Here is a 21437-nt window from a genome sequence, read left to right as displayed (position 1 = left end):
ATGAGCACTGGGTGTTGTATGTAAGCGATGAATCACAGGAATCTACCCCTGAAACCAAGAGCACACTGTTTTTTTTTTTTTTAATTTTTTTTTTTCAACGTTTATTTATTTTTGGGACAGAGAGAGACAGAGCATGAACGGGGGAGGGGCAGAGAGAGAGGGAGACACAGAATCGGAAACAGGCTCCAGGCTCTGAGCCATCAGCCCAGAGCCCGACGCGGGGCTCGAACTCCCGGACCGCGAGATCGTGACCTGGCTGAAGTCGGGCGCTTAACCGACTGCGCCACCCAGGCGCCCCGAGCACACTGTTTACACTGTATGTTAGCTAACTTGACAATAAATTATTTTTTTTAAATGTTGTATTTAAGAAATTGCCAAACTATATGTCACTAACTTCCTATGTTTTCTTTTGAAAGTTTTATACTTTTAGCTCTTATATTTGGGCCTATGATCCATTTTTTTAAGTTTATTTTGAGAGACAGCACAAATGGGGGAAGGGCAGAGAGAGGGGAGAGAGAATATCAAGCAGGTTTCTGTACTGCCAGCACAGAGCCCGACTTGGGGCTCGATCCCATTAACCAGAGACCCTGATCTGAGCTGAAATCAAGAGTTGGTCACTTAACCAACTGAGCCACCCAGGCGTCCTATGATCCATTTTGAATAGTTAGTTTTCTATATATGGTGTGAGTGAAGAGTCAAGATTCTTTTCTTTCTTTCCCGTCCCTCCCCACCCCTCACCCCCTGCCCCCGACTATCCAGCTGGTCCAGCACCATTTGTTGAAAAGATTATTTTATTCTTATTGAATTGCCTTGGCAGCTTTATGGAAAAAGAATTGGCTGTATTTATCTTGATCTACTTCTGTGTTCTCCTGTTTCATCAATCTATTCATCTATTTTTACACAAATAACTGTTGATTATTGTAGCTTTATAATAAATATTAAAGTCTGGAAGTATTGGTCTTCCAGCTCTTTTTTTGTTTTGACTATTTTAAGTCTTTTACATTCCCATATAAATTTCAGAATGAGAGTGTAAATTTCTACAGAAGAAAAGCTTGTTGGCATCTTGATTGGGATTATGTTGAATCCATAGAACAGTTTTGTGGAAAATTGACATCTTAATATCAACCTACGAACGTGAGCTATATTCTCCCTTATTTAGGCCTTTAATTTGTCTTAGCAATGATTGTTTGTTTCAGTGTAAAGGTAATATATATCTTTTGTCAGATTTATCCACAGGGACTACATATTTTTGATGCTGTAGTATTGTTTTAGAAACTTCAATTTCCAATTTTTCATAGCTAGTAAAAATATAATTTATTCCTGTATTTGATCTTACATCTTGCAACCTCACTAAACTCACTCTAGCAACATTTTGGGGGTAGATTTTGCATGTTTTTTTTTTTTTTTTTTTTTTTTTACATAGATGATCATGTCTGCAAATGAAGACAGTTTGTAAAATAAATAGGCTTGTTCCTTTCCAATCTGGTTCCTATTTATTCATTCATTTATATATATGTATTTATTCATTAAATAATTAATTTATTCATTTATTCATTCTTTCATTCATTTAATTATGGCCTATGGCATTGGCTAGAAGTTCCAGAACAATGTTGAGTAGAAGTAGTGAGTGGACATAAGTTGTATTGGTCCTGATGTTAAAATATGTAACCTTTCATAGATGCCATCTATCAGGTTGGGGAAATTCCCTTTTATTGCTATGTGCAGAGAGTTTTTATCAGGATAGGATGCTGGAATTTTTTAAATGCCTTTCCAGTCTTCATTGAGACAAACATGTCTTTTTTTTCTTCTTTAGACTGTTTATATTGTGAATTACGTTGATTGATTTTGAAGGTGTAAAACTTTCCATTCTTTGCATAAACTTCACTTGACCATAATGAATTAAAGTCCTTTGTTATATATTGTTGAATTTAATTTGCTAATGTTTTAAGAAGTTTTGCATCTCTGTTCATAAGGGAGTTTGGTCTGTTGTTTTCTTGTAATACCTCTTTCTGGTTTATGTACCAGGGTCTGCTGGCCTCATAAAATGACTTGAGAAGTATTTCCTTCTCTTTAGTGGTCTAAGAATTGTGTGATAATATGCACCTTGTCTCTTAATTTTGATTATTCTGATTGGAGGTTTATCAATTTTATTGATCTTTTCATAGAACCATTTTTTGATTCCATTGATTTGTTTTTTTAAATTTTTTTAATGTTTGTTTTTGAGAGAGAGAGAGACAGAGCACGAGCAGGGGAGGGCAGAGAGACAGAGGCAGACATAGAATCTGAGGCAGCCTCCAGGCTCCAAGCTGTCAGCAGAGAGCCCATTGTGGGGCTCGAACTCATGAACTGTGAGATCATGACCTGAGCCGAAGTTGGATGTTTAACTGACTGAGCCACCCAGCTGCCCCGATTCCATTGATTTTTTTTAACCTTTTTTTTCAGATTTGATATCATCGATTTCTGCTCATTTATTTTCTTCTGCTTACTTTTGGTTTCATTTGCTCTTATTTTTCTACTTTCTTAAAGTGTGTGCTGAGTATCTTTGATTGGAGACCTTTCCTTCTTTCCAGTATAGGTTAGTTTAGTGCTATAAATGGCCCAGGATTGCTTTAATTGCATGCCCAACCTTTGATATGTTGTGTTTTCATTGTCATTCAATTTAAAATATTAACCTCTAGGGGTGCCTGGGTGGCTCAGTTGGTTAGGCATTGGACTTCAGCTCAGGTTATGATCTCACAGCTGCGGAGTTCAGGACCCATGTCAGGCTCTGTGCTGACAGCTCAGAGCCTGGAGCCTAGTTCAGATACTGTGTCTCCTTCTCTCTCTCCGCCCCTCCCCTGCCATTCTCTCGTGTCCTCTCTCTCTCTCTCTCTCTCTCTCTCTCAAAAATAAACATGAAAACAATTATAAAAAAATACTGACTTTTCTTAGTCATCTTCTGTGATCCAAGGGTTGTTTGTGTTATTTAGTTTTTATCTTTTTTTTTTTTTTAATGTTTATTCATTTTTGAGTGAGAGAGAAAGAGCACATGAGCAGGGGAGAAGAAGAGAGAGAGGGAGACACAGAATTCCAAGCAGGCTCTAAGCTCTGAACTGTCAGCACAGAGCCCAATGTGGGGCTTGAACTCAGGAATGGTGAGATCATGACCTGAGTCAAAGTCGGACGCTTAACCAACTGAGCCACCCAGGCACCCCAATGTGTTATTTAGTTTTTAAAGATTTGGGGATTTTCCAAATCTTTCTGTTACTGATTTCTAATTTGATCCCACTGTGGCCAGATAACATACTTTGTATAATTTGAATCCTTTTAAATTTATTGAGACTGTTTTATGGGCCAGAGTATGCTTTATCTTAGTAAATGTTCCATGTGAAGTTGAAAAGAATGTATGTTGGGGCAGCTGGGTAGCTCAGTCAGTTAAGCGACTTCAGCCCAGGTCATGATCTCACAGTTTATGAGTTTGATCCCTGCATTGGGCTCTGTGCTGACAGCTCAGAGCCTGGAGCCTGCTTCAGATTCTGTGTGTCTCTCTCTCTCTGTCTACCCCTACCTCTCCCCTGCTCATGCTCTGTCTCTCTCAAAAATAAATAAAAAAAATTTAAAAAAGATTGTATATTTTAATTTTAGGTTTAGAGTATTCTATAAATGTCAATTAAATCACATTGGGTGATAATGTGACATAGTCTTCTCTGTCTATACAGATTTTCTAATTTTTGAATTTTTTTTTCAACGTTTATTTATTATTTTGGGGACAGAGAGAGACAGAGCATGAAGGGGGGAGGGACAGAGAGAGAGGGAGACACAGAATCGGAAACAGGCTCCAGGCTCTGAGCCATCAGCCCAGAGCCTGACGCGGGGCTCGAACTCACGGACCGCGAGATCGTGACCTGGCTGAAGTCAGACGCTTAACCAACTGCGCCACCCAGGCGCCCCTGATTTTCTAATTTTTGTATCAACAGAGGTGTTGATATTTCAGTATAATTATGGATTTGTCTATTTTTATACTTCTGTCAGTTTTTGTTTCATGTTTTTTGAAGCTCTCTTATTAGGTGCATAAATATTTAGGGCTGTTACATCATCTTGCTGAATTGACCCTTTTTCCATTTGAAGTATCTGTTTTTTGCCCATTTTACCTTTTAATTTTAACCTATTTGTGTCTTCATGTTTAAAGTGGGTTTCTGTTAAGCAGCATATAGCTGGGTCATGCATTTTTATCCAGTTTGACAATCCCTGCCTTTTAATTGGGGGTATTTAGGCCATTTATATTTGTTATGATTATTGATATGGTTGTATTTAAATCTACCATCTTTTTTATTTTGTATCCCATTTGTTCTACTTTTTCCTCCTATTCTTCTTCCTCTTGGATTAAGTAAATATTGTTCTGTGATTCACTTTATCTCCTTTGTTGGATTACAAGTTATAATTCTTTGTTGTGTTATTTTACTTGTTGCTCTGTGGTTTATAGTGTACATTTTTACAGTATAAATCAACATTTATACAGTAATATGCCACTTGATATGTAAGAATCTTAAAGTACTATACTTCATTTTACCCCCCCTTTGTATTGTCATACATTGTACTTCAACATGTATGAATCCCACAATGCATTGCTATTTTTGTTTTACATACCCAGTAATTATTGAAGATACTTAAAAAGCACATAAACATCTTTTGTTTACCAACATATTTACCATTTCTGATATTCTTCCTTAGCGTAGATCCATTTTCTTTCTGCTTGAAGCACTTTAACATTTTCGGTAGTGTAGCTCTGCTGGTGATTTATTCTTTTAGCTTTTGTGCGTCTGTAAAGTTCTTATTTTGCTTTCATTTTTTAAAGATTTTTTTAAAGTTTATTTTTGAGAGAGAGCACAAGAGGGGGAGAGACAGAGAGAAAGGGAGACACAGAATCCAAACCAGGCTCCAGGCTCTGAACTGTCAGCACAGAGCCCGATGCAGGCCTTGAACTCAGAAACTACAAGATCATGACCTGAGCTGAAGTGGATGCTTCAGTTACTGAGCCACCCAGGTGCCCCTGCTTTCATTTTTTAAAATATAGTTTTGCTGATAATAGAATTCACCATTTTCCCCCCTTTGAATGCTTTAAATTTGCTTCTACACTGTTTTCTGGCTTGCATTCTAGAGGCAAAGTGTACTGTCATTATTATCCTTTCTCCCTCTCTATAATGCCTTTTTTTCCTCTGCTTTTAAGATTTTTCTCTTCATCATTAATTTTATAGAACTTGTTGTGATGTGCTTTAGTGCAGTTTTGTTGTTGTTATCTTGTACTTTACTATTCTTACATCCTTGGTTTTATAATTTTCATCCAATTTAGAACATCAGCTATGATTTCTTAAAATATTAGGAACCCTTCTTAATTATGCATACATCAGGGTTCTTGGAACTGTCCCATCAACAATGATGCTATTGTTCCCTTCCTCTCTGCCCCCCCCCCCCCACCACCCAGTCTTTTTTCTGATACTTCCTTTTGGCTAGTTTCTGGGTCTTCAGTGTATTTTTTTCTTTACTGGTGTCTGATATATCAGTATCTGTCTTTTCTTTGTTACTGTCAAGTGGTTCCTGCCTGTGCTTCAGGTAGTTTCCTCATATCCATGTGCTGATCGGTACTTAGCTGAAGATGTGAACACAGCTCTCTGCAGATCTCTTGAACCTCCTCTTTATGCAACTCTCTCCTCTCCAGTACCTCTGCCCTGTGAACTGTTACCATCTTTGCTTCCTAAGGCTGCCAACTTTCCCTCCTCAACTCAGGGAAACTGTTAACCTCCAGCCATGTTCCCTGTGCTACAACCTGGAAACTTAATAAGCTAGAGCAATTAGAGGGTTCACTTCTTTTGTTTACCTTCTCTTAGGATCACTTCCTGAGGTCTGATGTCTGAAAACTACTGTTTCATACATAGTCTTTTTTTTTTAGCTATTTTGGAGGGGAGGGTAAATCTGATCCCTGTAACTCGATCTTGGCCTGAAGTAGAAGCTCCCAAATAACTTCATAATATTATAAAAAATACTTTAAAAGGCTTACTTAAAGTATTTTTAAATACTTTAAAAGATTCTTTTAAAGGATGTCAAAACTTTCAGGTAACTGTGAGCTACACTTTGAGAATCACTGCTGTGTATCCTGGTAGGCCCACAGACAAATATTTAAACTTTATAGTTTTAGAGGCGCCTGGGTGGCTCAGTCGGTTAAGTGTCTGACTTCAGCTCAAGTCATGATCTCACAGTTCGTGAGTTTGAGCCCAACATTGGGCTGTCTGCTCTCAGCACGGAGCCAGCTTCAAATCCTCTATCCTCCTCTCTGCCCCTCCCACTTTCTCTCTCAAAAATAAATAAACATTAAAAAAATGTAAACATTATAATTTTAGTGTGATCAATTTTTTATTTTATTTTTAAAATTTTTTAAAGTTTGAGAGAGCATGAGTGCGTGAGCAAGGGAGGGGCATAGAGGGAGAGAGAATGTTAAGCAGCCTCCACAGAGCCCGACTCAGGCCTCAAGCTCATGAATCAGTGAGTTGAAATCTAGAGTCGGATGCTTAACTGAACCACCCAGGTGGCCCTGAAACAGTTTTTTAATAGAAAATCTTGCAGTAAACCTTATATCTGTAACAATGATGAAAGAATGATCTGGCTGATGTGGGTGTGGAGAGCCTAGGAGCCCTCTGCCTTGGATTCCCTTAGTCTCCAAAAAACACCTTATGGTATTTCCTCCAAAGAGCTCAGAATAGTTTGGAAACCAGTGGACAAGCCAACTTAACTATCTAGTTGAAGCTCTAGAAGGAAGGACACTTTATCTTTATGTAGCATTCCTATATCAGATAAAGCACATGGATACTAGAACTTGTTTTTGTATTTCATTAAATGCAAGTCATCTTGTCCTTTTGGTGTTATATTGGGTGATCCTGCCTTCTGGTGCATTTGAAGACTGTGAAGTAAATGAATAAAGTAGGCATCTACATTAGTGTGTTACATTTTATTCTCATACAGTATGTGGTGACATGGCCCCAGATTCTACCTTTAATAAAGTAATACTGATCAAAATGAACCCAGGATTTGGTCTGCTTGAAACAGTAGAACACTGCAATTCAAGGCCATGAAAATGTTTTGTTCAAAGGTCATTCCCTGTAATCCCTCACTTTTTGTTGAGTTAGGCAATGATACTTTTTTTGCATAATACTTTGAAGTCTGCTATCATATGTTGCAGTCTTTCTCCTGCAGTTTATTTTTTTAAAGTTTGCAATTCAGTGGTTTTAGTATATTCATAGAATTGTGTGACGATCACCACAGTCAATTTTCAAACATTTTAATCACACCAAAGAGAAATTGCATACACATTAGTAGTCATTCTCCATTTCCTGGCAATTTTCCTAGGCTGTCTCTTCTGCAGTTTAGATAAGGCAACACACTTAACTAATCAAAGTGACTCCCTTACAAAAATTATGTCCTTTTTTGAAATAAGCCAGGATATACTGGTAGTCATGAAAGTGGCCCTAAACATTGGCCTAGCTTTTTAAAGTTGAGGGCTAACAGAGAATGGGTTTTGCATTGGTTGCAAATGAGTAAATTACTAACATTACAGGGTTTAAACTGACTACTAGTCAGATTGTGACATCAAGTGGGTGTTTAGGGAAAGACTTCTTGCTGCCACCAAGAATTAGGTCTGTGCAAAGTCTACCAAGTGAAAAAAGGTTTAGACAAAGAGTTGAGGTTTCAGGATCAATGATCTGCTCTACTGACAGCAGTTTTTATGTCTTTTATGTTGCCTCCTAAGCACTGTGGGGTGTGTTTTGGTAGTAAATGGGTCTGATGAAGCCAGGGGATGGCACGGGAAAAGCTGTGTTCTGTGATGTCTCCACTGGCCAAACATAATTGCCAGGGCAGCAGGTTTCATATGGGCTTTTTTCCTTTATGCCTTATAACCACTTTTGTGTTGCAGTTTCATATTTCTTGTCAAGTTATTATCTTGATTCAGCTCTGTATCTTTTTGATCAAAGATTGAAGGATAAGTAAAAGCTAGTTAGTTGTTGGAAGAAAGAATGTGCTTTCGGATAAAATGGTCTTGTTAAAATCAGAAATTAAAAAGTTAAGCCACACGGGCACCTGGCTGGCTTAGTTGGTGGAACGTGCAACTCTTGATCTTGGGGTTGTGAGTTTAGGCCCCATGTTGGGTGTAGAGATTACTTAAAAAAAAAAAAAAGAAAGAAAGAAAGAAACTTAAGTTCTAGATCTACCATCAAATACCAAAACTCAAACGTGTGAGGACATTACTTCTTGTTCACGGATTACTTCACAGCTGGCTCATAATTCACCAAGTGAACATGAATCTGGAAAAATGGAGCATGGTGGACAAGGTGTAGTAATATTCTAAGTGTTGTGATGCCTAGCTCTTCTTGAAATATTTTAAACCTACAAATGTGTTCCTTTGTGCTCAACTATTATTACTATTGTATCTGTAAAGTCATTCTCCCTTAAAACTATACCATCCTATAAAAAAAACTCCCATTTTTTTACTACATTTCTTTTTATTATTACTAATTTATCAAAATGTTACAGTATTTTCAGGTGTACAACATAATGAGTCAGTAAGTCGTACATTATGCTGTGCTCACCTCAAGGGTGACTACCTCTGTCACCACACAGCACTACTACAGTATTGTTGACTATATTCCTTCTACTGTACCTTTCATCCCTATGACTTACTCATTCTGTAACTGGAAGTCTGTGTCTTCTACTTTCTTTCACCCATTTTGCACATCCCACCTTCCTCCACACCCCTGCAACCATCAGTTGTCTGTATTTATGAACCTCTTTCTGCTTTTTGTTTATTCATTTGGTTTTTAGATTCAACATATAAGTGAAATCATATGGTATTTGTCTTTCTCTGATTTATTTAGCATAATACTCTTTAGGTCCACGCATGTTGTCTCAGAGGCAAGTTCTCATCCATTTTATGGCTAATATTCCATTGTACATATAGATCATATCTTTATGCATTCCTCTATGGACGTTTGGGTTGCTTGCATTTTTTTGGTTATTATAAATGCTGTAGTAAACATAGAGGTGTATATAACTTTTTGAATTAGTGCTTTTGTGGTTGTGTGTGTGTGGTTGTGTGTGTGTGTGTGTGTGTGTGTGTAAATACCCAATAGTGGAATTACTCAGTTATATGGAATTTCTATTTTTAATTTTTTAGAGGAACCTCCATACCATTTTTCACAGTGCCTGCACTAATTTGCATTCCACCAGTATTCACAAGCTTCTTTTTTCTCCACATTCTCACCAACACTTGTTATTTCTTGTCTTTTTGATTCTACCAATTCTGACAGGTATAAGATACCTCATTATAGTTTTGGTTTGCATTTTCCTGATGATTAGTGATGTTGACCATCTTTTCATGTATCTATTGGACATCTGTATCTGTATGTCTTTGGAAAAGTGTCTATTTAGGTCCCTTGCCCATTTTTTAATTGGGCTGTTTGTATTTTGGGAGTTAAGGTGTATAAGTTCTTTGTATATTTTGGATATTAACCTCTTATTGGATATATCATTTGTGAATATCTTCTCCCATTTAGTAGTTTGCCTTTTTGTTTTGTTGACAGTATGCTTCACTGTGTAAAAACTTTTTATTTTGATGTAGTCACAAGTTTAATTTTGCTTTTGTTTCCCTTGCCTGAGGAGATAGATGTAGGAAAATAGTGCTGTGGCTGATGTCAGAGAAATTACTGCCTATGTTTTCTTCTAGGACTTTTGTGGTTTCAGGTCTCATATTTAGGTCTCTAATCCATTTTGAGTTTATTTTTATGTATGGTATAAGAAAGTGGTCCAGTTTCATTCTTTTGCATGTAGCTGTCCAGTTTTCCCAGCTCCATTTATTGATAAGACTGTTTTTCTCTGTTGTATGTTCTTGTCTCCTTTGTCATAGATTAATTGACCATATAAGCGTGGTTTTATTTCTGGGATGTCTATTCTGTTCCATTGATCTATGTATCTTCTTTTGTGTGTGTGTGTGTGCCAGTACCATATTGTTTTGATTACTGTATCTTAAGATATGGGATTGTGATACTTCCAGCTTTGTTTTTGTTCTTTGAGGTTGCTTTGGCTTTTTGAGATCTTTTGTGATTCCTTACAAATTTTAGTATTATCCTACTACAGTGACAAATGCTTTGGTATATTCATAGGGATTGCATTGAATCTGTAGTTTACTTTGGGTAGAATGGACATTTTAACAAGATTGGTTCTTCCAATCGTGAGCATAGGAAATCTTTACATTTGTGTCATTTTCAATGTCTTTCATCATTGTTTTATAGTCTTCGGAGTACACATCTTTCACCACGTTGGTTAAGTTTATTTCTAGGTATTCTTTAAAAAAAAATTTTTTTTAATCTTTATTTTTGAGGGAGACAGAGTGGGAGTGGGAGAGGAACAGAGAGGGAGGGAGACACAGAATCCAAAGCAGGTTCCAGGCTCTGAGCCGTCAGCACAGAACCCAGTGCGGGGCTTGAGCTCATGAACTGTGAGATCACGGCCGAGTCGAAGTCAGACACTTAACCGACTGAGCCACCCAGGCGCCCCAAGGTATTGTATTCTTTTTGATGCAATTGTAAATTAAATTTTTTTCTTAATTTCTCTAATTTCTTAATTTCTCTTTCTGCTACTTCATTATTAGTGTATAGAAGCTCAGCTGATTTGTGTTAATTTTGTTTTGTTTTGTTTTGATTTGTGTTAATTTTGTATTCATTATTCCTAATAGTTTTTTTGGTGGAGTCTTTAGGGTTTCCTCTGTCTAGTATGTCTCTGCAAATAGTGACATTTTAACTACTTCTTTACCAATTTGGATGTCTTTTATTCCTTTTTTCTTGTCTGATTCCTGTGACTAGGACTAGGACTTCCAGTAGTAATGTTGAATAAAAGTGGTGAGGCTATCAGATATCTTTGTCTTGTGTCTGGTCTTAGAGGAAAACTTCTAGGTTTTTACCTTTGAATATGATGTCAGCTGTGGTTTTTTTTCACATACGGCCTTTATTATGTTGATATGATTCCTCAAAATCCACTTTATTGAGAGTTTGTATCATGAATGGGTGTTTAATTTTGTCAGATGCTTTTTCTGCATCTGAGATGATATGATTCATATCCTTCGTTTTGTTCATGTGGTGTTATGTTGATTGATTTGCAAATAGCCATCCTTGCATCCCTGGAATAAATACCACTTGATTGCAATGAATTATCCTTTTAATGTATTGTTGAATGTAGTTTGCTAATATTTTGTTGAGGAGTTTTGCATCTGTGTTCAGAGATATTGGACTGTAGTTTTCTTCCTTAGTAGTGCCTTTGTCTAGTTTTGATACTAAGGTAATGCTAGCCTTGAAAATGTACTTGGAAGCTTTCCTTCCTCTTCTATTTTAGAATAATTGAGGGGAGTAGGTATTATCTCTTGTTTAAATGTTTGGTTGAATTCACCTGTGAATTCATCTGGTCCTGGACTTTCCTTTGTCAGTTTTTTGATTACTAATTCAATTTTGTTACTAGTAATTGGTCTGTTCAGATTTTCTATTTCTTTGTGATTCAGTTTTTTTTTCCTATTTATTTATTTACTTAAATTTATATCCAAGTTAGCATATAGTGCAACAGTGATTTCAGGAGTAGATTCCTTAATGCCCCTTACCCATTTAGCCCATCCTGCCTCCCACAACCCCTCCAGTAACCCTCTGTTTTCCATATTTAAGAGTCTCTTATGTTTTGTCCTCCTCCCTGTTTTTATATATTTTTTTGCTTCCCCTCCATTATGTTCATCTGTTTTGTATCTTAAAAGTCCTCATGTGAGTGAAGTCATAGGATATTTGCGTTTCTCTGACTAATTTTGCTTGGCATAATATACTCTAGTTCCATCCACATAGTTGCAAATGGCAAGATTTCATTCTTTTTGATTGCTGAGTAATACTCCATTGTATGTATGTATGTAATTCATTTTTTTTTTGACAATTGCAAATCCTTTTATTTTTTTTATTTATTTTTTTTATTTATATATGAAATTTATTGTCAAATTGGTTTCCATACAACACCCAGTGCTCATCCCAAAAGGTGCCCTCCTCAATACCCATCACCCACCCTCTCCTCCCTCCCACCCCCCATCAACCCTCAGTTTGCTCTCAGTTCTCAACAGTCTCTTATGCTTTGGCTCTCTCCCACTCTAACCTCTTTTTTTTCCTTCCCCTCCCCCATGGGTTCCTGTTAAGTTTCTCAGGATCCACATAAGAGTGAAACCATATGGTATCTGTCTTTCTCTGTATGGCTTATTTCACTTAGCATCACACTCTCCAGTTCCATCCACGTTGCTACAAAAGGCCATATTTCATTTTTTCTCATTGCCACGTAGTATTCCATAGTGTATATAAACCACAATTTCTTTATCCATTCATCAGTTGATGGACATTTAGGCTCTTTCCATAATTTGGCTATTGTTGAGAGTGCTGCTATGAACATTGGGGTACAAGTGCCCCTATGCATCAGTACTCCTGTGTCCCTTGGATAAATTCCTAGCAGTGCTATTGCTGGGTCATAGGGTAGGTCTATTTTTAATTTTCTGAGGAACCTCCACACTGCTTTCCAGAGCAGCTGCACCAATTTGCATTCCCACCAACAGTGCAAGAGGGTTCCCGTTTCTCCACATCCTCTCCAGCATCTATAGTCTCCTGATTTGTTCATTTTGGCCACTCTGACTGGCGTGAGGTGATACCTGAGTGTGGTTTTGATTTGTATTTCCCTGATAAGGAGCGACGCTGAACATCTTTTCATGTGCCTGTTGGCCATCTGGATGTCTTCTTTAGAGAAGTGTCTATTCATGTTTTCTGCCCATTTCTTCACTGGGTTATTTGCTTTTCGGGTGTGGAGTTTGGTGAGCTCTTTATAGATTTTGGATACTAGCCCTTTGTCCGATATGTCATTTGCAAATATCTTTTCCCATTCCGTTGGTTGCCTTTTAGTTTTGTTGGTTGTTTCCTTTGCTGTGCAGAAGCTTTTTATCTTCATAAGGTCCCAGTAATTCACTTTTGCTTTTAATTCCTTTGCCTTTGGGGATGTGTCGAGGAAGAGATTGCTACGGCTGAGGTCAGAGAGGTCTTTTCCTGCTTTCTCCTCTAAGGTTTTGATGGTTTCCTGTCTCACATTCAGGTCCTTTATCCATTTGGAGTTTATTTTTGTGAATGGTGTGAGAAAGTGGTCTAGTTTCAACCTTCTGCATGTTGCTGTCCAGTTCTCCCAGCACCATTTGTTAAAGAGACTGTCTTTTTTCCATTGGATGTTCTTTCCTGCTTTGTCAAAGATGAGTTGGCCATACGTTTGTGGGTCTAGTTCTGGGGTTTCTATTCTATTCCATTGGTCTATGTGTCTGTTTTGGTGCCAATACCATGCTGTCTTGATGATGACAGCTTTGTAGTAGAGGCTAAAGTCTGGGATTGTGATGCCTCCTGCTTTGGTCTTCTTCTTCAAAATTACTTTGGCTATTCGGGGCCTTTTGTGGTTCCATATGAATTTTAGGATTGCTTGTTCTAGTTTCGAGAAGAATGCTGGTGCAATTTTGATTGGGATTGCATTGAATGTGTAGATAGCTTTGGGTAGTATTGACATTTTGACAATATTTATTCTTCCAATCCATGAGCAGGGAATGTCTTTCCATTTCTTTAAATCTTCTTCAATTACCTTCATAAGCTTTCTATAGTTTTCAGCATACAGATCCTTTACATCTTTGGTTAGATTTATTCCTAGGTATTTTATGCTTCTTGGTGCAATTGTGCATGGGATCAGTTTCTTTACTTGTCTTTCTGTTGCTTCATTGTTAGTGTATAAGAATGCAACTGATTTCTGTACATTGATTTTGTATCCTGCAACTTTGCTGAATTCATGTATCAGTTCTAGTAGACTTTTGGTGGAGTCTATCGGATTTTCCATGTATAATATCATGTCATCTGCAAAAAGCGAAAGCTTGACTTCATCTTTGCCAATTTTGATGCCTTTGATTTCCTTTTGCTGTCTGATTGCTGATGCTAGAACTTCCAGCACTATGTTAAACAACAGCGGTGAGAGTGGGCATCCCTGTCGTGTTCCTGATCTCAGGGAAAAAGCTCTCAGTTTTTCCCCGTTGAGGATGATGTTAGCTGTGGGCTTTTCATAAATGGCTTTTATGATCTTTAAGTATGTTCCTTCTATCCCGACTTTCTCAAAGGTTTTTATTAAGAAAGGGTGCTGGATTTTGTCAAAGGCCTTTTCTGCATCGATTGACAGGATCATATGGTTTTTCTCTTTTTTTGTTGTTAATGTGATGTATCACGTTGATTGATTTGCGAATGTTGAACCAGCCCTGCATCCCAGGAATGAATCCCACTTGATCATGGTGAATAATTCCTTTTATATGCCGTTGAATTCGATTTGCTAGTATCTTATTGAGAATTTTTGCATCCATATTCATCAGGGATATTGGCCTGTAGTTCTCTTTTTTTACTGGGTCTCTGTCTGGTTTAGGAATCAAAGTAATACTGGCTTCATAGAATGAGTCTGGAAGTTTTCCTTCCCTTTCTATTTCTTGGAATAGCTTGAGAAGGATAGGTATTATCTCTGCTTTAAACGTCTGGTAGAACTCCCCTGGGAAGCCATCTGGTCCTGGACTCTTATTTGTTGGGAGATTTTTGATAACCGATTCAATTTCTTCGCTGGTTATGGGTCTGTTCAAGCTTTCTATTTCCTCCTGATTGAGTTTTGGAAGAGTGTGGGTGTTCAGGAATTTGTCCATTTCTTCCAGGTTGTCCAATTTGTTGGCATATAATTTTTCATAGTATTCCCTGATAATTGTTTGTATCTCTGAGGGATTGGTTGTAAGAATTCCATTTTCATTCATGATTTTATCTATTTGGGTCATCTCCCTTTTCTTTTTGAGAAGCCTGGCTAGAGGTTTGTCAATTTTGTTTATTTTTTCAAAAAACCAACTCTTGGTTTCGTTGATCTGCTCTACAGTTTTTTTAGATTCTATATTGTTTATTTCTGCTCTGATCTTTATTATTTCTCTTCTTCTGCTGGGTTTAGGCTGCCTTTGCTGTTCTGCTTCTAATTCCTTTAGGTGTGCTGTTAGATTTTGTATTTGGGATTTTTCTTGTTTCTTGAGATAGGCCTGGATTGCAATGTATTTTCCTCTCAGGACTGCCTTCGCTGCGTCCCAAAGCGTTTGGATTGTTGTATTTTCATTTTCGTTTGTTTCCATGTATTTTTTAATTTCTTCTCTAATTGTCTGGTTGACCCACTCATTCGTTAGTAGGGTGTTCTTTAACCTCCATGCTTTTGGAGGATTTCCAGACGTTTTTCTGTGGTTGATTTCAAGCTTCATAGCATTGTGGTCTGAAAGTATGCATGGTATGATTTCAATTCTTGTAAACTTATGAAGGGCTGTTTTGTGACCCAGTATATGATCTATCTTGGAGAATGTTCCATGTGCACTCGAGAAGAAAGTATATTCTGTTGCTTTGGGATGCAGAGTTCTAAATATATCTGTCAAGTCCATCTGATCCAGTGTCTCATTCAGGGCCCTTGTTTCTTTATTGACCGTGTGTCTAGATGATCTATCCATTTCTGTAAGTGGGGTGTTAAAGTCCCCTGCAATTACCACATTCTTCTCAATAAGGTTGCTTATGTTTATGAGTAATTGTTTTATATATTTGGGCGCTCCGGTATTCGGCGCATACACATTTATAATTGTTAGCTCTTCCTGATGGATAGACCCTGTCACTATTATATAATGTCCTTCTTCATCTCTTGTTACAGCCTTTAATTTAAAGTCTAGTTTGTCTGATATAAGTATGGCTACTCCAGCTTTCTTTTGGCTTCCAGTAGCATGATACATAGTTCTCCATCCCCTCACTCTCAATCTAAAGGTGTCCTCAGGTCTAAAATGAGTCTCTTGTAGACAGCAAATAGATGGGTCTTGTTTTTTTATCCATTCTGATACCCTATGTCTTTTGGTTGGCACATTTAGTCCATTTACATTCAGTGTTATTATAGAAAGATATGGGTTTAGAGTCATTGTGATGTCTGTATGTTTTATGCTTGTAGTGATGTCTCTGGTACTTTGTCTCACAGGGTCCCCCTCAGGATCTCTTGTAGGGCTGGTTTAGTGGTGACAAATTCCTTCAGTTTTTGTTTGTTTGGGAGACCTTTATCTCTCCTTCTATTCTAAATGACAGACTTGCTGGATAAAGGATTCTCGGCTGCATATTTTTTCTGTCTGGCACACTGAAAATCTCGTGCCAATTCTTTCTGGCCTGCCAAGTTTCAAAAGAGAGATCAGTCACGAGTCTTATAGGTCTCCCTTTATATGTGAGGGCACGTTTACCCCTTGCTGCTTTCAGAATTTTCTCTTTATCCTTGTATTTTGCCAGTTTCACTATGATATGTCGTGCAGAAGATCGATTCAAGTTACGTCTGAAGGGAGTTCTCTGTGCCTCTTGGATTTCAATGCCTTTTTCCTTCCCCAGTTCAGGGAAGTTCTCAGCTATTATTTCTTCAAGTACCCCTTCAGCACCTTTCCCTCTCTCTTCCTCCTCTGGGATACCAATTATGCGTAGATTATTTCTTTTTAGTGTATCACTTAGTTCTCTAATTTTCCGCTCATACTCCTGGATTTTTTTATCTCTCTTTTTCTCAGCTTCCTCTTTTTCCATAACTTTATCTCCTAGTTCACCTATTCTCTCCTCTGCCTCTTCAATCCGAGCCGTGGTGGTTTCCATTTTGTTATGCATTTCGTTTAAAGTGTTTTTCAGCTCCTCGTGACTGTTCCTCAGTCCCTTGATCTCTGTAGCAAGAGATTCTCTGCTGTCAGCTATACTGTTTTCAAGCCCAGCGATTAATTTTATGACTATTATTCTAAATTCACTTTCTGTTATATTATTTAAATCCTTTTTGATCAGCTCATTAGCTGTTGTTATTTCCTGGAGATTCTTCTGAGGGGAATTCTTCCGCTTGGTCATTTTGGATAGTCCCTGGCGTGGTGAGGACCTGCAGGGCACTTCCCCTGTGCTGTGGTGTATAACTGGAGTTGGTGGGCGGAGCCGCAGTCAGACCTGATGTCTGCCCCCAGCCCACCGCTGGGGCCACAGTCAGACTGGTGCGTGCCTTCTCTTCCCCTCTCCTAGGGGCGGGATTCACTGTGGGGTGGGGTGGCCTGTCTGGGCTACTTGCACACTGCCAGGCTTGTGATGCTGGGGATCTGGCGTCTTAGCTGGGGTGGGTAGGCAAGGTGCACAGGGGCAGGAGGGGCAGGCTTAGCTTGCTTCTCCTTAGGTGATCCACTTCAGGAGGGGCCCTGTGGCAGCAGGAGGGAGTCAGATCCGCTGCCGGAGGTTTGGCTCCGCAGAAGCGCAGAGTTGGGTGTTTGCGCGGAGCGAGCAAGTTCCCTGGCAGGAACTGGTTCTCTTTGGGATTTTGGCTGGGGGATGGGCGGGGGAGATGGCGCTGGCGAGCGCCTTTGTTCCCCACCAAACTGAGCTCTGTCGTCCGGGGGCTCAGCAGCTCTCCTTCCCTTTGTCCTCCAGCCTTCCCGCTTTCTGAGCAGAGCTGTTAACTTATGACCTCCCAGACGCTAATTCGCGCTTGCTGTGGGAACACAGTCCGTCAGGCCCCTCCGCTTTTTGCAAGCCAGACTCGGGGGCTCTGCTTGGCCGGCGAGCCGCCCCTCCACCCCGGCTCCCTCCCGCCAGTCCGTGGAGCGCGCACCGCCTCGCCGCCCTTCCTACCCTCTTCCGTGGGCCTCTCGTCTGCGCTTGGCTCCGGCGACTCCGTTCTGCTAATCCTCTGGCGGTTTTCTGGGTTATTTAGGCAGGTGTAGGTGGAATCTAAGTGATCAGCAGGACGCGCGGTGAGCCCAGCGTCCTCCTACGCCGCCATCTTCCTTCATAATTCATTTTTTAAAGAACATATGTTTCTAGGAATTTATCCATTTCTTCAGGGTTGTCCAGTTTGCTGCTAATTTTTTTTATTGTAATCCTTTGCATTTTTGTGGGTGTTGTCACTTTTCCCCTTTCACTTCTGATTTTATTTTTGTCCTTTTTTTAAATCTGACTGAAGATTTATCAATATTTATTTATTCAGAGAACTGACTCTTGGTTTCATTGATCTTTTCTTTTTCAGTCTCTATTTCATGTATTTCTGCCCTGACCTATATTATTTCCTTCCTTCTCCTAACCTTGAGATTTTATTTTCTTCTTTTTCTAGTTCTTTTAGGTGTAAGTTTACATTGTTCATTTGAGATTTTCTCAAAGATTTTGGATTGCTGTGTTTTCATTTTCATTTTTCTATGTGTAGTTTTTTTTTTTATTTTCTCTTTGATTTCTTTGTAACTCATGGGTTGTGTAGTTGCATATGGTTTAGTTTCTATATTTTTACTGGTTTTGTTCTTGTGATTGATTTCTGGTTTCATATCATTGTTGGAAATAATGCATGATATGCCTTTAACCTTCTTAAACTTACTGAGATTTGGATTGTTGGAGTGATCCCTTTATTATGTAGTGGTCTTCTTTTTGTCTTGTTATAGTCTTTGTTTTAAAGTCTATTTTGTCTAACTATTGCTACCTGGCTTTCCCCCGTTCCCCCCAATTCTATTTGCATGGTATATCTTTTTCTAGCCTTTCATTTTCAGTCTGTATGTGTCTTTAGGACTGAAGTGAGTCTCTTGTAGACACCATATAGATGGCTTTTGTCCCCATCCCTTCTGCCACTCTGTCTTTTGATTGGATATTTAGACCATTTACATTTAAAGTAATTATTGATATGTACTTATTGCCATTTTGTTAGTTGTTTCCTGGATGTTTTTGTATTTTTTTGTTTCTTCTCTTGCTCTTTCCTTGTGATTGATGACTTTCTATAGTGTTAGGCTTGGCTTTCTTTCTCTTTATTTTTGTGTATCTGTTAGAGGTTTTGGGTTTGTGGTTACTATGAAGTTCATATATAGGATTCTAAGTATCTGACAAACTATATCAAGTTGGTGGTCATTTAAGTTTGAACACATTCTTCTTTTTTACTCCTGCGTGTTTCAGGTGTATGTTGTCATATTTTACATCTTTTTAATTCATAATTTTTTTACTTCTACTTATGGCCTTACCCCACCTCCCCCATCTCCCCCAATTAAGTACCTTTAACATTTCGTGTAAGACCAGAACTCCTTTTACTTTTGTTTGGGAAACTCTTTATCTCTCCTTCAATTCTAAATGATAACCTTGACTAGTGGAGTATTCCTGATTGTAGTTCTTTGAATATATCATGCCACCTCCTTCTGGTCTATTAAGTTTCTGCTGAAAAATCATCTGATAGCCTTAGGGAGTTCCCCTTATATATAACTTTTGCTTCTCTTTTACAACTTCTAAAATTCTTTTTATCTTTAAACTTTGCCATTTTAATTATTATGTGTTTTGGCGTAGACCTCCTGAGGTTCATTTAGTTTAGAACTGCCCTTTTTTTCTTTTTTTTTAAACACATTTCTTAAAGGAGTCATTTCGGCTTACTAGTCCATTCTGATCTTTCAGTTACTTTTCAGAGCCTGGCAGCCAGAGTCTGCCCTCACCATTCCAATGACACTTACCTGACGAAGATTACTGATGATCTATTTGTAGACTTGTTCATTTGGCCTCTCTGAAACCTAACACCATCAATGTGACCTTGGTCTCACTGTGGTAAGTGGTCTGACCACTTTTTCATTGCCGCCTTTTTCCCTTAGATGTTGATGTTTCCCAAAGTTTTATTTTTAGCCCATTTTAATTTTAATTTTCTCCTGAAGTAAGCTCATCTACATGTTGTCTTAAATATATGCTGATAATTCTCAAACATGTAGCTACACTATTGGCATCTTCTCACCAGTTTTGAAACACAAAAGCTTCATCTTGCTGGACTCAGAGGCTTATTTCAACTCATACTCATGATGTCTCTTCACTTAGGTTTTATTTTTAAATTCTGGTGGTTTCCCCATCTTTTAGAAAGCTCTTTACCCAAATACTATTTATCCCTCAAGTCTTAGCAGAATTCATTACTGTTGTGTTTCCATACCACATTGTATAGAACTTTATGGCACCAATTTTGTCATATTAGTTTTGGAGTTCCTCAAGGCCTTTATGCCCTTTACGTGGCTAGTCCTCACCATGATGGGTGCTCAGTAAAAACAAGTTGAATTGGAGTGACTTTTTTTCCTACAGATTGCACTAATACATGTACAAGTTTTCTGGCTAAATAAGTTTTCTACGTTTGCTGGAATCATTTCTTTACCCTAAAGGATTCTAATTGGGTAAGATCTGGGACATGGTATAACTTCATGTAACTTAGAGCTGGGTGGGACCTTCATTTACTTAAGATAATGCAACTGGTGGAAAGCAATGTTAGTTAGAAATTAAGTCACTTCACGCTGAGGCCATTAATACTTTTCCCTGCACCATGCTATCGTCCCAGATAGACAGCATAATCCTCTGAACTGGTGAAAGATTAAGCTTGAGGTGAATAGAAGGTAAAAACAAGTAGAGATGGGTAATCATTTCTCAGTGAGTCTCTTAAGTTTCTGCCTGTCTTGTGAACAGAGGCATTTCTTCCAGACTGTCCTTTCAAAGAAGTTTGAAAGTTTTGGAATATAGAGACTGTCTCTTTCTGGAGCTTAGGACAGGTTTATTTACAAACCAGTATAATAAAAATGTTTTCCTCTGCTGCCAAAGACAGGCAGCTTTGCTTGCAATCAGCCCATTAAGATTTGAGTTTCCTATGTTCAGAGTCTCTCATCTGTGACACAGTCCCACTGCCCATGCAGCATCCACTTAGATTATTTCAGATCATCTCCATAGTATCTGGGGTACAAGGGAAGCAAAGCGAACATGAAGCTTTCTGTTCTTAATTAAGTCCATGTCTCTGACCTAGGATCTCAAGTCCTAGGTAAAATCTTAGATCCTTCACAATTCTTGACATAAGGCAGACACTCGGAGATAAAATTGGGTACAAGTTGTTTAATACAGCAGTTCATTGATAATTTAGACAATGGGACATCTCTGCAGAGAATCTTACGTACTTTGTCCAGTCCCTCGTACTTTAAACTTTTCATGATGCCCAGATGTTAGTTTTAGTCATGGTCTTTCCCCCCTACACTTGCTCTGGAAGCCTTTTGTATCTGTTGAGCCCTCCCATGGCTTCTAGGACAATGCTTGCACAGAGTTCTGTTTTCTTCCAGTGCCAACAAAAGAACTGGCAAGATTAAGTGCTTTGCACTCTGAAAGGCAGTAGTCATGTTGGTCCTTAGTGTGTTCCCACCTTTAGCTTCCTCCCCTCCTTTGGTTGGTGACAGGCACCACTGCCATTTCTGTCCCAGTGATCAGCAGGACCTTAAATACCCTCTAGCATGAAGACCATCTAGAAAGAATACTAGCTGT

The 21437-nt window shown here is 38.5% G+C and overlaps 1 protein-coding gene across 1 annotated transcript in view; it reads left to right on the top strand.

Annotated features, from left to right (window-relative positions):
* Positions 1-18367: 18367 nt before the first annotated feature.
* LNP1 (leukemia NUP98 fusion partner 1) overlaps positions 18368-21437 on the top strand; it is an 80955-nt gene continuing 77885 nt past the window's right edge. The window contains exon 1 of the mRNA XM_086675623.1: positions 18368-19709. The gene's annotated coding sequence lies outside the window, so the exon portion shown is untranslated. The remainder of the gene's footprint in view (positions 19710-21437) is intronic.

Source organism: Puma concolor, chromosome C2, assembly GCF_028749965.1.
Source record: "Puma concolor isolate L17-30 chromosome C2, mPumCon1.1.hap2, whole genome shotgun sequence".
Classification (NCBI taxonomy): Eukaryota; Metazoa; Chordata; class Mammalia; order Carnivora; family Felidae; genus Puma; species Puma concolor.
Note: the sequence above shows the minus strand (reverse complement) of the source record. Positions and strands in the feature narration are given on the sequence as shown.